The sequence below is a fragment of the Dromiciops gliroides genome, chromosome 2 (assembly GCF_019393635.1).
Source record: "Dromiciops gliroides isolate mDroGli1 chromosome 2, mDroGli1.pri, whole genome shotgun sequence".
NCBI lineage: Eukaryota > Metazoa > Chordata > Mammalia > Microbiotheria > Microbiotheriidae > Dromiciops > Dromiciops gliroides.
Genome location: NC_057862.1, coordinates 459,385,684 through 459,403,414, shown reverse-complemented (window position 1 = coordinate 459,403,414; position 17,731 = coordinate 459,385,684).

Below are 17,731 nucleotides of genomic sequence, written 5' to 3'. Positions count from 1 at the left end.
CCACTGGGGGAAAGCGGAATGGAATGGAGAGAAATCCCTTCTCCCCACTTGCTGGAAGTCCAAGGGGAAGAAATCACTGGATAAGCCCAAAGTGAAGTCCTCAGAGAAAACCCAACAGCTTCTGTAGGTTGGGGCCTTACTCCTACTACTCAGAGAAGTGGTTCTTCCCAAAGAGTTCACCCTCTTTGCCACTCAGTTGCCTGACAATCATCTCTGACACAAGCCCCACTCACAGTGACCAGTAAGGAGGTCCTGTGGCCATCTCAACAAGACATATATTCTTCAGCCAGGAGTCAGAGAACACATCCATCCCCCATGGGAGATGCCTTAGAAACAAGCAAAAGAGGTCCCACCCCATCACCCCTACTACATTAATAATCAGTTATGATTAGGGTGGGAGGACTCAGGAGAAATAGGATCAGACCTGGAGGAGATAGGAAAGGGGAAGGAGGAGAGTGGAGAAATGGGGGTGGGGGGTGGGAAGGTGTGATATGGGAGGGGCTATAATGGGAAAGGGAAGGGAAAACAAGATTGTGGAAGAAAGGAATATTTTAGGGGCATGGGGAATGTGATAGGAGGAGAAAGAAGATATGGAAGAAAAGGAAGGGAGGAAAAATGTGCCGGTAAGGAGGAGAATAAGGAAGAAGATGTAATTGAGGAGAAGAGGGGAGAAGGAATGTGGGGGAAGGAAAGGAAGAATATGGGGATTATAATTGGGGAGGGAACAAGGGAAGGAGAAATATTGAGTCTGTAGTAGTGGAAGGAAGCAAGTGTGATCCAAGGGAAGGGGGCAGGCAGAACAAGCTGTAGTTGACCTATTTGGGGGAGGTGGGGAAGGGGAGGAATGCTCCTAAGGAGCAGGGAACCTGTCCAAGATCTGTTGGCCCTCAGAGCAAGGCCTTGGACAGATGACAGCCTCTGAGGGCCCCCCTCTCAGAAACACTTTAAACTGTCCACATGTCCTGGCTCTAGCAGCTACTATCCAGGGCCAAGGGGTTATCTGAGCCACAGAGGAAAGACTGTGGCCAGGCCCCGACTTCAAACAAGGTGTACTTATGTATGTATGTATGTGGATTTCTACACATGTGAATGCATATACAAGTAAACACATCTAAGTAGGAATGTGTATTATTTTTCCTGGCAATATAAGGGAACTGTTTCAACCTATCACGTCTTAGAATTAGAAGATACAGATGTCAGATATCCTTATCTGTAAAATGAGAGGGTTGGATCTCATGACCTCCAAGATCCCTGTTAGCTCTAAATCTACTATTTTATTTTATTTTTTTGTTTGTTTGTTTTGTGAGGCAATGGGGGTTAAGTGACTTGCCCAAGGTCACACAGCTAGTAAGTGTCAAGTGTCTGAGACCGGATTTTAACTCAGGTACTCCTGAATCCAGGGTCGGTGCTTTATCCACTGTGCCACCTAGCCGCCCTAAATCTACTATTTTATGATCCCATAAGAGTTGGAAGGGTCCTCTAGTCCAAAGTCCTCATTGTAAAGAGGAGGAAACTGAGGTGAAGTGACTTACTGAAAGTTATACAATGAGTTAGTTGCAGAGTCAGAACAAGAACCTGGATTTCCTCACTCTAGTCTCATGTGTTGTCCACCATGCCAGGTTGTCTTTAAGATATAAATACACAGTTCACATTTACATGCAAACATATAGACATAGATACTCATATGCACACGATAGCTTCCTTCTCTTCCCCCAATAAATACACACATGGAATGGCATTGTAAGAGGGGAATGGTTTTCAATGTTTAATCTCCTTTAAAAGGAACCAGAATCACAGAATCTTAGAGCTCGAAGGAACCTCAGAAATCCAATCCATACATGAAACAGCCTCCCTGCCAGTGGTCATGCAGTCTCCGTTGGAAACCTCTTGTTATGGCCAAATGACTGCCTCCCAATGCAGCCCGCCTACTTTGGGCTGGAGCTGGAAAGGGCACTCAGAAGTCGCCCAGTTCAACCCATATTTGGACAGGATTGCCCTTACAATGGAGCCTTGCACATAATAGAAGGTGCTTAAAATGTTTAATGAAGTGAATTCCTGAGAAGTAATCTTTTGACCTCTGCTGGAAAAACCTACTTGCTCATGGATAGAGTGCCAGGTCTGAAGTCAGGAAGACCTGAGTTAAAATCTGGCTTTAGACAACTTACTAGTTGTGTGTGACCCTGGGCAAATAACTGTGATGTTTAAAATCTAAATGTGTTGTCTAAAAAATCTAATGTGTGGTCGCCTTAAATTAGAAGTTTTAGCACCAGTCTTTGGGCATTAAGCATTTATTAAAGCATACCAGGTATTCACGTGGAGTTCAGAAAGTTAAGAAAAGCCCTATCTAGCCTAGAGTTCCAGCCTGGCCGGGTTCTTCCTCAAGTCCTCTGCCAGAAGCCTACTTCAACCACGAACTCTTCTCAAACTGAGTTTGGAAATTTTTTATAGGTCTGGAGCAGAGGCGGTCCTTACACACTGCTTCAAGCTGATTGGTAGGCGTCAACCAAATCCATTGCTTCACTGGACTTGAAGGTGGTCTTGAATTGAGTTCAAAGTCCTTAGCTTCTGAGAACAATACCTTCTTAAAGGCTAGCCAGGTATGGTTACAATCTAATTAACTTGGAGTAGGCTAATCAGCAAAGTCAATCACAGTCACTTAATTCAATCAGTTTAGATTAATCTTCAGGTGAGCCTTTGAGTATCTACCAAATCCCTGTAACTTAATCCTGTTTGCCTCAGTTTCCTCATCTATAAAATGAGCTGGAGAAGGAAATGGCAAACCAATCTAGTATCTTTGCCAAGAAAACCCCAAATGGGGTCACGAAGAATGGACACGACTGAAGCATGACTAAACACATTAGCACAGTGCCTGGCACATAGTATACTTTTTTTTTTTTGGCTGGGCAATGAGATTAAGTGACTTGCCCAAGGTCATACATCTAGTAAGTGTCAAGTGACTGAGATCAGATTTGAACTCAGGTCCTCCTGAATCCAGCGGCGGTGCTTTATCCACTGCGCCACCTAGCTGCTCCCACATAGTAGACTCTTAATAATTGACTTACAGACTAAAATGTGGTGTTCTGACCTCTCCTAATGGAGTTGAAATTTCTCTACGTTTTTTTTTTTTAATTTGACAATGTCATACTGCCAACACATTGAGCTTGCAGTCCACCAGAACCCTAGATAGTTCTTACATAAATGCCACCACTTATCCCTACTCCTTTGCCACTATAGTTGTGATGCTGATCTTTTAACATCGGTTGTCCCAGGACAGGATCTCCATCCCTGGAAGTCTTCAAGCAGAAGCCAAGTGACACCTTGTCAAGAATCCAACACAATTCAATTTGAAACATGTTTTAAGGGACCCACTACCAGGTGTGGGGCCCTGTTGGAAAAGGGAATCCTGATCTGGCTGGATTCTGTATTTGAGCTGTTGACTTTTTTCACCTCAGTGCAGGACTTCATGTCCTGGGAGTTACAGGGGAGTTTATCCCATTTTGGATCCTGACTATGCCATCTAAGGTATTAGCTTTCCTCCCAGCATTAACTATAAATATGACCTGGATGACTTCTATGTCTTCAGCTAAGTATCTCCTAAAAATGTGACTGTCACAGAAGCACTGGATTACCCAGTCCTGTTGATGGACTAAGAACACTGGACTGGCAGTAACCCAGAGACTTGGGTTCTCGTACAACTTAGTGACTAGCTGGCTGGGTGATGGTAGACAAATCACTTCCAGTTTCTTCATTTGCAAAATGGTGTTGGATTGAATGACTCCTCAGGTCTATTTTTAGTCTAACATTCCATGTTTCTAAGTGCTAAGCTCCCATTGAGCTCTGACCTGCATTCTAAGGTCTCTTCCAATTCTAACATTCTGTGTTTGGGGTCACTTCCAATACTGACATTTTAGGCTCATGTTTACTGATGTTTATCATTCTATGACCCACAAAATTCTTTTCCTGTATTCTCCATCTTTCATACACTTATATCTTCTTGAATAAACAGGACCCTGATTTCACGCCTATAAAAATGATTGAAATTGAAACAGTTTCTGAGTCACAGCAGGTTTTGAAGTTGGTTCAGGGCAGGGGGTTTGTGCCTTAGGCATGAAATTATAGTCCCACATTATCTGTCCTTGGGGACGAGGGCATGAAAATTCTACCCGTGAGACAGGAAAGGGAAGAAATGTGGCCCCTCCAGCATCTCCCCCTCTCCCAGGAGCAGTTACCCCCTGCTAGGGAGCACTGTTGTCTAGCTTGCCCTTGAAATATATGTTGAAATATATGCAGCTAGGTGACGCAGTGGATAGAGCACTGGCCCTGGAGTCAGGAGGTACCTGAGTTCAAATCTGGCCTCAGACACCTTAACACTTAATAGCTGTGTGACCCTGGGCAAGTCACTTAACCCCAATTGCCTCTCAAAAAAAAAAAAGAAATATATGTTGAGGTGGGAAAGGGGGTGAGGTTTGGGGGAGGGGGGGAGATTGTAAGGAAGAAAGAAACTTAGGAAGCATCTAGTCCAATATCCTCATATTGTATAGGGGAAAGTGAGTCCTGGAGCAGGGAGAGGCTTGCCTACAATGAGGAGCCATGACCCAGAGCTGGGTTCACTGATTTTCAGCTCAGTGCTCTTCCTGTTACAGCATAATGCTTCTCCAGGGGTCTAGTACAGGGCTAAGTACTCCCCAAGTATTCCCCCAAGTACTGAATGAATGGAAGAGATTTCTGTCAGAGGACATCCTCTCTCTAGCTAGGATGACTTTTTGTCCACTGTGTTATGATTTCCAAATTGCTTATGAGTAGATTCAACATTTTCCGTTGCACGTTTTTTTCCTTTCTTGACTGCTTGCCAAATAAGCAAGGAGATAAGCATCCTCTTGAATGGAAGCGAATCTTGCTTCCCAAGGATCAAGAAGGGGCCTAGGTGACAAGACTGACTGGATTGCTCTCACTAACAAAACACTCAGACTTGGGCAGACTGGGGAGGAGGCTTTGTAAGGAAATAAAAAGAAGGGTTTATCAGAGCCAAGAGAAAAGGACACCTCCAAAAATGTGGGATCAGGAGAAATGTGTGACCTTGGATAAGTCATTTATCATCTCTGGGCCTTGGTTATCCCGTAGTCAAACAGGAAGACTCTTGTGGTAATAAAGGTGTTTGGGGACAATCCGTCCTCGGTTGACATCTCTAGATCTTAAGACATCATAAATATAATAATCATCAATATAAATTTATGTAAATATAACAATTACAAAATGTCAGCACTGGAAGGGACCTTGGAAACTCTTCCACATGACACTGACACATCCTCTGCTTCATTCCCCACCCCCCTGCTCAGAACTTATTCTGTCTTCATCACTCAACATGGGAGTGAAAAGACCCCAGCCTCTAGATCCCATTAGAAATGGGATACATTGATCTCCTGGCTTTCATCTATAGAAAGGATATTTATTTTCATGCTGCCATGACTAACATCTGGAAAACATTGCCTTTTGCCTTCTGTCACCACCAAGGGCCATCACTTTTGAGGAAGAAGAAGGTACAATCCCCACTGCAACAGTACTGTTGCTCTGGCCTCTGAAGTGGCCACATGCTGCCTGAGCTAGGAGGAGACTTTGCCCCAGGATCCTACTGGTCATATTACCACTGAACCTTTTTGTCCCACACTGGCCCCCTCTCAAAGATTATGAAGGAAAAGCACAGAAGAAGTAGAGCCAAGATGCAGAGTAGAAGGAAACAGTAAAGTGAGTTCCCTGAAACCCACCTAAACTCCTTTCAAACAAATCTAGAAAATGCACCAGACTGAACTGTAATGGGGAAATTCAAGACAAAGTAACGGTGAAGCATTTTTTCCAGCCCAGGTTGGCATATGGCAACAGACAAAGGGGTCTTATGGACAGTGGGGAAAGAAACTGGCCAAGAACACCTTGTGGGAGCATTCAAGGGCAGGGAGAAGCTAGTTAACCAGAATAGGGAAAGGTCTCAAATTCTTACCAGGGCACCCCTGACCCATAGGGACAAGTGCCAACCAACAGCTTTGTCACCTACTACCCAGTTTTGGTCACAGAATAAGAGTGAATGATGAGGGATCCTGTGCTGGGTGGCATTCCTGGGTAGAGAGGCTGTGGGCAGTGTTCAGAGAAAGGAGCAGGTTCAGAAACAAGCAACAGGTGTGTCTCAGAAGTCTATAAGGGAATGATCAGGAATCCCAGACCAAAGGGGAGCCCTGCAGTTCTGTCACTCTGAACCAGCAGAACTCTGCAGTTGAGTGATGGTGTCTGAGTACAGAAGCAGTCTATTATACCTAGACCCACACCTGGGTCAGGAACTTGGAAAACTCAGACAAGGAGAACAGCAATCATACACCTTCAGGAGCATAGAAAGCTTATAGGTCCCTGACTGGCAACACAACACTTAGTACCCCCAAGAAAGCAACAACAGGACCAACCCAAACTTTCCCTCCATAAGTGCATTAAAGTCTGGTCCTAACAACAAGTCCAACTCAGGAAAAGAGGCCAGAAGAATGAGCAAGCAAACAAAAAAGAATTCCATCATAAAAAGCTATTATAGTGATGGTAATGTTCCAGACACAAACCTAGAAAAGAGAAATGATTTAAAAAAATCTATAAGCAAAGCATCAGAGAAAGACACGGATTGGGCACAAATTTAACTAGAATCCTAGAAGAGATGAAGCCAGAGTTTAAAATGTTTTTGTCAATAAAACGATAACACTAGAGGAAAAATTGGAAAAGAAATAAGAGGGGGGACAGCTAGGTGGCACAGTGGATAGAGCACTGGCCCTGGATTCAGGACGGAACCTGAGTTCAAATTTGACCTCAGACACTTGACACTACTAGCTTTGGTGACCCTAGGCAAGTCACTTAACCCTCATTGTCCTGCAAAAAAAAAAAAAAAAAAAAAAAAAAAAAAAGAAGAGGTATGGAAGAAAGAATTGGAAAGGTAATTAACAGTTTGGCACTAAAGGTATAAAATCTTGTTTAAGCAACAAACTCTGAAAATTAGAATGGATCAAATAGACACCAATGATTCCATGAGTCGATATCCCATAAGTCAAAAGATTGAAAAAATAGAAGAAAATTTAAGGTGTCTCATAGCAAAAACAACTGATTTGGAAAATAGATCAGGGAGGGGAAAAAGTTCAGTATTCAGGTTGTACTACCTGAATGTTATGACAAAAAAAAAAAAAAAAGCCTAGATATCATATTTCAAGAAAAACTTGAAAGAAAGCTGCCCAGAGTTCTTAGGACCATAGGGCAAAGTGGAAATAGAAAGAACTCATTGGTCACCTTCTGAAAGAGATTCCCTAATAAAAACTTCCAGGAACAAAAATCCAGTGCTTCTAGGTCAAAGAAAAAATATTACAAGTGGCCAGAAAGCAAGAATCCAAGAACTGAGGAACGACAGGTAGGATCCATATGCTTTAGCAGCCATAACTACAAATGAGTGGAGAGCTTGGAATGCCATATTCTAGAAGGCAAAGGATATAGGTTTACAATCAAGAATAACATACCAGGTGGCACAGTGAATAAAGCACCAGCCCTGAATTCAGGAGGACCTGAGTTCAAATCTGGCCTCAGACACTTGACACTTACTAGCTGTGTGACCCTGGCAAGTCACTTAACCCTCATTGCCCTGCAAAAATAAAAAAACAAAAACAAAGCATAACATACCTAGAAAAACTGGATATAATCCTAATGGGGGAGGGGAGGGGAATGGACCTTTCATTCCTGATGAAAAGATCAGAGGTGCATAGAAAGTCTGAAGTTCAAACAAGAGCAAAGACAAACATAAAAATGATGAACACAAACAAGCAGTGGCAAAGCATTAAACAAGGATAAACTGCTTAAATTTAATATGGAGAGATATATGTGTACCCACTGAATCCTATCATCAGATGTCATAGAAGGGTTCTAATTAGAGCAGCTTTATCATATGTTGTTCTTTGTGGGGGGGGGGCGGGGCAATGGGGTTAAGTGACTTGCCCAGGGTCACACAACTAGTAAGTGTCAAGTGTTTTGAGGCCAGATTTGAACTCAGGTCCTCCTGAATCCAGGGCTGGTGCTTTATCCACTGCGGCACCTAGCTGCCCCAATATGTTGTTCTTAAGAGAAGAATGGAAAGAGAGGAGAAAAGATATATATTGGGGGTGGGGGGAGAAGGAAGGTTAAGAAAATTATTCCATATAGTCAAGTTGTACAAGTAGATGTCTATACAAACGAGGAGGAGGAGGTGGTGGTGGTGGTGGGGAAGCTTTCATCTCGTCTCAACTGGTCAAAGAAGGGAAGAATATATCCACACATGGAATTGGATAGAAAAATGCATCTTGCTCACAGGGAAATAGGAAATGGGAAAAGGGATAAGAGGGAATTAGTAGGAGGGTAGTTTAAGGGAAAGATTAGTATTAAGCAAAACAAACTAAGGATATGCAAAATAATTTATAGTTCTTTTTGAAGTGGCAAATGGGAATCTAAGGGAGTGCCCATAAACTGGGGAATGGCAGAACATATACATATATGTGTGTGTCTATATATATATGTGCGTGTGTGTCTATATATGCATATATATAGACACATATATAGACACACACATGTATGTATATACGCACGGCACCTATACATATATATGCACATGCACATATAATACACATATACGTACAATACACATGCATATGTCCTGCCATTCCCCAGTTTATGTATATATATATACACACACATGCATATATATATACATATACATGTGTGTATATGTATGTATATGTGGTTCCCCCCCTTTTAGATTTTTTTTTTTTTGGTGAGGCAATTGGGGTTAAGTGACTTGCCCAGGGTCACACAGCTAGTAAGTGTTAAGTGTCTGAGGCCGGATTTGAACTCAGGTCCTCCTGAATCCAGGGCTGGCGCTCTATCTACTGTGCCACCTAGCTGCCCCCTTTTAGAATTTTTATTTTAAATTCCAAATTCTCTTTCTCTTTCTCACCTTTTGAGAAAGCAAGAAAAATAAAGCCCATTACAAATATGTATAGCCATGAAAAACAAAATTTCACATTAGAAATATTCCAAGAGGGGGTCAGCTAGGTGGCATAGTGGATAAAGCACCAGCCCTGGATTCAGGAAGACCTGAGTTCACATCCAGCCTGAAACACTTGACACTTACTAGCTGTATGACCCTGGGCAAGTCACTTAACCCTGTTACCTTGAAAAAAAAAACCAAACAAACAAAAAAAGGAATATTCCAAGAAACAAAAAAGCAAAAAAAGAAAGAATAGAAGAAATATGTTTCAATCTGTACTCTGAATCCATCAGTTCTCTTTCTGGAGATGGATAACATGTTTTACCATCAGTCCTTTGACATTCTGGTTGGTCATTGTATTAATCAGAGTTACTAAATCTTTCAGTTGATTATCTTTACAATTCTGCTGTTATTATATAAATTTTCTCCTGGTTCTGTTCACTTCATTCTGTAACAATTAATAAAAGTTTTCCTGGGTTTTTTTTCCCCTGAAACTAGCCCCTTCATCATTTCTTTCAGCCTTCATCATTTCTATTGCACTCATATCACATTCTAATCACATAAAAATGGAATGGAATATCTTTGTGCTATAAGAAATTATGACAGGCATGGTTTCAGAAAAACCTGGAAAGACTTTTATGAACTGATAGATACAGAAGGAAATGAACAGAATCAGGAGAATGATTGATACAATGACACCAGTATGGTAAAGACAAACAACTCTGAAAGAGTTAGGAACTCTGATTAGCATAACAATCAAGTACAATTCCAGAAAACTCATGATGAAACATGATATTCACTTTTAGATAGAGAAGTGAAGGACTCAGAGTGCAGAAGGAGAAATTTTCTTTTCTGGACATGGACAATGTGGAGATTGAGTCTGCCTGACTATACATGTTTGTAATAGCGGTTTTGTTTTTCTTTCATTGTCAATTGGGGGAGGGATGAAGAGAGTTGGAAGGAGAGAAGGTGGATTTTTGCTGATTAAAAATATTAATTTTTTAAAAAGAAAGGAATAGGAGAATCAAGGTGCCTATTCCTACCAAATAGGGTCTGAGCTCAATGTCCTCTCTCTCTTTTTTTTTGGGGGGGGCAATGGGGGTTAAGTGACTTGCCAGGGTCACACAGCTATTAAGTGTCAAGTGTCTGAGGCTGGATTTGAACTCAGATACCCCTGAATCCAGGACCGGTGCTTTATCCACTGCGCCACCTAGCCGCCCCCCCCCTCTTCTCACTTTTCAACCTCTTGCAAATCTGATCTCTGAACCCACAACTTCATTGAAACTATTCTCTCAAAGGTTAACCAAAGATGAAAATTAGAATCAGGATTCTATTAGGCATGTATGATTTGAGCAAACCATTTAACTTTTCTAAACCTTGGTTTCCTCATCTATAAATGGGTATAACAATACCTGTAGTACCTACCTCATAGAGAGGTTGCTATGCTTGAATGAGAAGTTTGTAAAACTCTTTGCAAACTTTAAAAGCTTATATCAATGTCAGCTTTTAATTATGATCATCAACATAATTATCATCTCATAACTGCTAAATCCTGTAGTTTGTTCTGAATGTTCATTTCCCTTGACTTCTCTGAAGCTTTTAGCATAGTCAACCATTCCTTCCACCTGAATTTTGTATTTCCCCAATTCTCCTGTTCTCCACTTTTTCTAGTTCTTATTTGCCAGATCACAATCCATCTCCCACCTCTTAAGCATCTGTGTTGCCTCTCTTCAGGGTCCCCTTCTCTTACTACATACACTCTGTCTTGGTGATCTCATCACATCTGTTGGTTCAATTATGATCTCCATGCAGATGACTCCCACACCTGTATATCTAGCTATAGACTTCTCTCTTGAAGTTCAGGCCCACATCCCCACTTGACTACTGGACCTGTGTCTTGTTTACATTTTGAACTCATTATGTCCAAAATGAAACCTATTATCTTGTTCCCCATACAGTCTCTCTTCCAAACATTCCTATTCCTTGAGGGTACTACCATCTTTTCTGTCACTTGGGTTCATAATCTTAGTGTTATTTTTCACTCTTTCCCCTTTCTCACTTTGATAGCCAATTGACAGCCTAGTTCTGTTAATGATATATGCACAACATTTTTGTTTTACATTTGTCCCCTTCTCACATAACCACCAGGCCTTTATCACCTCTCTTCTGAATTATTTTAGTAGCCTCTTAATTGGTCACCCTGCTTATATTTCTTCTCTTCTGTTCCTTCTCCTCACAGCTATCAAATCTTCTTAAGGCACAGATCTGATTATGTCATTTTCCTTGCTCAGAAATCTTCAGTGGGTCCCTGTTTTATCTCTAGGATAAAATACAGACTTGTCAAGCTGTCATTCAAGTCCCAACACAATCTGTTTCCATCCTACCTTTCTACCTTTATTCCACATTATTTCCAATCACACAATGTGCACGTACAACAAGGCTACAATATGAATTTAATTTTATAGAGGAGGATACTAGGCCCAGAGGGGAGAATTGCCTTGCCCAAGATTACACAAGGTAGTCAGCTGAAGAACTGTTACTCAAACCCGTTTATTCCTTGTAAGGGTTCCTCCCCTAAAATCTTGTAGTTACTTCCCTTTCCACCAAACTAATCAGTCTCTTTTCTTCAATACCAGCCTAGAGCCTTATTTTGAATTCTTTATTTTCTGTTGAAGATCAATAAGATCATAATATTTAGAACTGGAAAAGGGGACTTTAGAGATGATCTAGTGCAACCTCATTTCATAAGTAAGGATATTGGGATTCAGAGAAGGGAAATAACTTGGACATGGCCACATAGCTAGTTAGTAAGCCCAGATTTGAAGCAAGGTCCACTAATTGCAAATAGTATAAAGGATTAGACCCAGGTGATCTCCAGGTCTATGCCAACTCTGATTTTTTTTTTTTTAGGATTTATTCATTTCTAGATACCCCTGGAAACTGAGTTCATAGTAGGAGCTCAGTGAATATTTATTGAATATCTGAGAATAATCTGAGCTCTCCATGGATTGGAAGTACTGGGTTGCTATTGGGTTTTTATATCCTGAAGTACTACCATATTCTAGTGAGGAAGCTATATTGCCTAGCGTGCCATGCTTTGACTTACCCTATAATGAATGTCACACTCTGGTGAGATCCTTAATAATGTTTGTTTTGTGTGGGGTTTTTTAAACTTTTTTTTTTTGGTGAGGCAATTAGGGTTAAGTGACTTGCCAGGGTCACACAGCTAGTAAGTGTTAAGTATCTGAGGCTGGATTTGAACTCAGGTCCTCCTGACTCCAGGGCCCGTGTTCTATCCACTATGCCACCTAGCTGCCCCCTTAATAATGTTTGAAAACTGTAAACGGAAGCTACCAGAGAAAGGATTCTCTAATAAGAACTTCTAGGAAAATTGGAAATGATTTTGGCAGAAATTAGGTCTAGGCCAGCATTTTATGCTGTATACCATAATAAGATGTAAGTGAATACTAGCCTTAAGTATATCATATCATTAAAAAAAATTAGGGAATGGAATGAGGCACCTTTCACAACTATTAGTAGGGAGAGAATTCTTAACTAAATAAGGGAGAGCTTTGTTGTTGTTGTTGTTGTTATTATTATTATTATTATTTGGGGTTAAGTGGACTTGCCCAGGGTCACACAGCTAGTAAATGTTGTGTCTGAGGCTGGATTTGAAGTCAGGTCCTCCTGAATCCAGGGCCAGTGCTCTATCCACTGCACCACCTAGCTGCCCTGGGAAAGTTTATTATAAAAGATAAAAGTAACAATTTTGATTATATGAAATTCAAAAGCTTTTGGACAAATGAAATCAGTGTAGGAAAAAGAAGAAATTATCTATTTCCCCACATTGTATTCTCTTGTACTTTTCTTCTCTGTTTCTTGTCCCTTCTATAAAGAAGAAGGTGGTAAGAGAGGAGTGCACTTAGCACCAATGCTCTAGGTTTGATGCAATCTGCTTCTGTTCCTCTGTTCCCTCTTCTCTTTTCCCACCCAGAACCCAATAACAAGTTCTTATCTTTTCTTTTCTTTTAAGCACCTTTTGGGAATCTACTCTTCTTAGAGTTTATTTTGCTTAGGATTGATTCCTCCCTTAAGCTACTCTTCTTCTTATTCTCCCCCTCTCCCTTCTCATCTTTCCCTCCTTTTTAAAAAAATTTGGTTTAAATTTTTGCAGGGCAATGAGGGTTAAGTGACTTGCCCAGGGTCACACAGCTAGTAAGTGTCAAGTATCTGAGACTGGATTTGAACTCAGGTCCTCCTGAATCTGGGGCCAGAGCATTAACCACTGTGCCACCTAGCTGCCCCTTTCCCTCCTTTTTAAAAACATTTTTTGAATCATTGTTAGTTGTTTGTTTTTTGGTGAGGGCAACTGGGGTTAAGTGACTTGCCCAAGGTCACACAGCTAGTTAACTGTCAAGTGTCTGAGGCCGAATTTGAACTCAGGTCCTCCTGAATTCAGGGCCAGTACTCTATCCACTGCACCACCTAGCTGCCCCCCATTGTTAGTTGTTTTAAAAAAAAAAAATTCAGTTTTATTTTATTTTCAATTTTAAATTCTTTCCATCCCTTCTCCTCATCTCCACTCATTGAGAAGGCAAGAAAAACAAAACTCATTAAAACATGTATAGTCATGCAAAACAAATTTCCATATGTGGGGGGGGGAGGAGGAGGAGGATGGTGGAGGAGGAGGAAGGAAAGGAAGAGGAAAACAGTTCTTGTCAAATAGTGAATTCTTGTCCTAACAGCTGAGATCTTTGGATTTATCAAATACTAGGTTACTGTACTTATTTAATTCTGTATATTTTATGTCTAATCTGTTCCACTGATCAACTCAATTTCTTACCCAGTAACAAATTGTTTTGATGACTACAGCTTTGTAGTATAGTTTGAGATCTGGTACTGCTAGTCCACCTTCCTTCCCATTTTTTTCCCCCTTTGATTCTGTTGATTTTCTTGACCTTTTATTTCGCCAGATGAATTTGTTAGAATTCCGCCCCCCCTTTCCCCTGTTGAGTGAAATGTATTTCGATACCTAATTCTCTCTCTCTGTATGTATATTCTTTTCTACTTTCACCAGTCAGATTAAAACATGTTTTCCACTTTCGATCCATCCCTTTGTCCTTTTTCTATAGTCTTTGGCTTACATACCTCAATTATATGAGATAATTTCCCCCACCTTTTCTCTTCCCTCCCCTTTTTCCCTCCTTTCTTTCTCCCTTTACCTTCTTTTAAGATCATTGAAACATAACAAAATCCCTCCCTGTCTCTCTGTCTTGTTAATAGGGTGCTGAAGGGACACATGTATTATTCCCCCCTATTATAATGTAAATCATTCATCCTTTTTTAGTCCCTTAGGATTTTTACCTCATATTTACCTTTTTTTTGTATGTAACTTTATTCTTTTCATCAAGAGTGCTTGAAAGTCCTTTATTTCATTAAAGATTCATTTTCCCCATGTAGAATTATATTCATTTTTGCTAGGTAAGTCATTCTCGGTAGTAAGGTTATATCTTTGCCTTCTGGAATATCATATTCTAAGCTCTCCACTCTTTTATAATGATGGCTGCTGAATCTTGTGTGATTTTGATTATGACACCTCCATACTTTGATTTCTTTCTGGCTGTCTTCACTATTTTTTCTCTGACCTGGAAGCTCTGAATTTTGGCTATAATGTTCTTGGCAGTTTTTGTTTTGGGGTTTCTTTTAGGAATTTACCAGTGAATTCTATTTTCACTTTGCCTGCTGGTTCTAAGAGATCTGTATAGTTTTTTTTTATTATTATGATTTATTGAAATATGATGTCTGGTGTGTGTGTGTTTTGTTTTGTTTCATTTTTGGTCATGGTTTTCAGGAAGTCCCCAAATTCTTACATTATCTCTTTACAATCTGTTGTCCAGATCTGTTATTTTTGATATGAGTTATCTTCCATTTTCTTTCTCTTTTTGTTTTCAGTCTTTTGACTTTGTTTTACTACATATTGCCTCTTGGAGTCATTAATTTCTATTTGGTCCATTGTAATTTTCAAGGCATCTGTGGCTTGGGCAAGACTTTGTATTTCTTATGCCAAGCTATTCATTCTCTTTCCAGTTCTTTCTTCTGTAATTCAATTCTTTTCCAATTTTCTCTTTACTTCCTGAAGCCCAGGTATGTTACATTTCACCTTTCCTCCTGGGTTCTTTGGTACCCTGAAGGAGGTTTGGGGGTGTCTAGACTCTTTGCCATTGGCTTCAGCCCCATCAATGGTGCTTCCTCAATTGTAGGAAGTCCTCTTTATCTCAGTTCCATTTAGCCACTTAACAATCCACTTAGCTTTTAAACCACTTGGCTTTTACAAAGAAGTATTTACTTGAAAGGTATAGCAAGAATAACCACAGAAACATTTCCCCAATACCACTTCAGTCTTTGAGCAGGGGAGAATGATTAAGTTCATGGCCTAGTTCAGTTCCAATTTGCACTATCCCAAGTTCTAAGTCCAAAGACCCAGCTTGAATTCAAATCCCAGGCACCTTGGCTTCTCAGGACTTCCCTGCAGGGACTGGCTGGTTGTACTTCCATTGTGGACACCATGGTCCAATTTCAGGTCCAGCAGGGATTCCACTTAATATTCTTTGAACTGAAAGGACAAAGGAAACAGACCAAAAAAGAAAATCCAAGCCCATTTCTTGGAGCTGTAGGGCTTAAAAAAGGAGAGGGAGCAAGGTTTTCTTTCTTCCTTTACCAGTTCAGTTAAAACTATCCATGGTATGGGTGAATTTGGATCTTCACTCTCTTGGGATGCCTTGGGAAAGAGAGTGTGCCAGTTTGGCATTTTTTAAACACAAAACCTGTTCTGACTACTTAGGAAATTGAAAATGCCTTCTCCCACCCATGTGGTAGGAGGACACAGAATGTCTTCCCCAGAAGCAAGTTCCTCCATCTTAAATGTTCTTGACATGATTAAAGCCATAGTTTCACATTTTTTTTTTTTTTAGAATAGAATTTTATTTTCCAAAATATATGTAAAAACAAATTTTAACATCAATTAAAAAAATTGTTCCAACTTCTCTTCCTCCTCTATTCCCACCCCCACCCACTAGAACTCAAGCATTTCAAAATAAATTATACATGAGTAGTCATGGAAAACATTCCCACATTAGCTAGGTTGTGAGGAAAAAACAGTCAAAAACTCCCAAAACTTCAGACTGAGGAATTGTCAAGAGGAAAAAACATTTTTTAAAAAAATGTGTTTCCAGGGGCAGCTAGGTGGTGCAGCGGACAGAGCACTGGCCCCTGGAACCAGGAGCACCCGAGCCCAAATTCAGCCCCACACACCCAACACCCACCAGCCACATGACCCCAGGCAAGCCACCCAACCCCAATTGCCTCACCAAAAAAGAAAAAAAAGAGAGAAAAGAAAAAAAAATGTGTTTCCAACTATTTCAGATACTATCACTTCTTTCTCTGTAGATGGGTTGCCATTTTCATAGTCCTTCAGGGTTATATTGACCATTGCCTTGCTGAAAATAACCACATGCTTCCCAGCAGGTCATTTTACACTATTGCTGTTATTTTGTATACAGTGCATTTCACTCTGCTTCAGTTCATGTAGGTCTTTCCAGGTTTTTCTAATAGTATCCTGTTCATCATACCCTAAATAATGTACCTTAAACTTGACAAAGAATTTTCTTCGTATTAACCCAGCAAAGTCATCATAACTATTTCCCTCCATCCTATTCCCTTCCCATGATATTTACTCTATTTTCCATCTTCTTTTAAACTATTCCTCCTCAAAAGTATTTTACTTCTGACTGTCCCCTCCCTACTCTACACTCCCTTTTTTTCCACCCTTCCTTCCTTATCCTCTTCCCCTCATACTTTCCTGTAAGGTTAGATAGATTACTCCTCCCAACTGGGTGTGAATGTTATTCCCTCCATGAGCCAATTCTGATGAGTTTAAGGTCTTTGAGCTAATTCTATGTTCCAAATTTCTTCCTCCCTCTCTCCTCAACCCTCCCTATGAAATCAAGCAATTCAATATTTCATACTTGTGCCGTTATGCAGAACGTCTTCACCTTCCTTGAAAGTATTTTGCTTTTTACTGCTCTCTCCCAGAATCTGCCCTTCCCTCCTTCCCCTCCCCCCCCCTTATCTCCCTCCCCTCCTTCAGGGTAAAATATATTACTATACCCACTTGAGTATGTATGTTAGTCCTTCTTTGAGTCAATTCTGATGATATTAAGGTTCAATCACTCCCCAATTCCTTCCCCCTCTTCCCCTCCCCTCCATAAGCGTTTTTCTTGTTTCCTTCATATGAACAACCTCTCCACAGACAATCGTTCCCCTTCCCCCTCCCCCAGTCTATTTCTCCTACACCTCAACCCTATTTTAAGGATGTCATTATGGGTTAGTTAGATGGCACAGTGGACAATGCACCAGCCCTGGACCCAGGAGGCCCCAAGCCCAAATCCGGCCCCATACATAAGACACCCCACAAAGAACAAACATAACTTCCCTTCGTATTCAGTTCAGACCTGTGTCCTCTGTATTATCTTCCCATATAGGAATGTTAACAGTTTGATATTTTAATATCCCTCATGAAGTCTTTTTCCTGTTTATCTTTTTATGCTTCTCCAGGGTGTTGTATTTGAAGTCAAATTTTCTATTCAGTTCAGGTCTTTTCATAACAAATGCCTGAAAGTCTTCTTTCTCCTTGAAGTTCCATGTTTG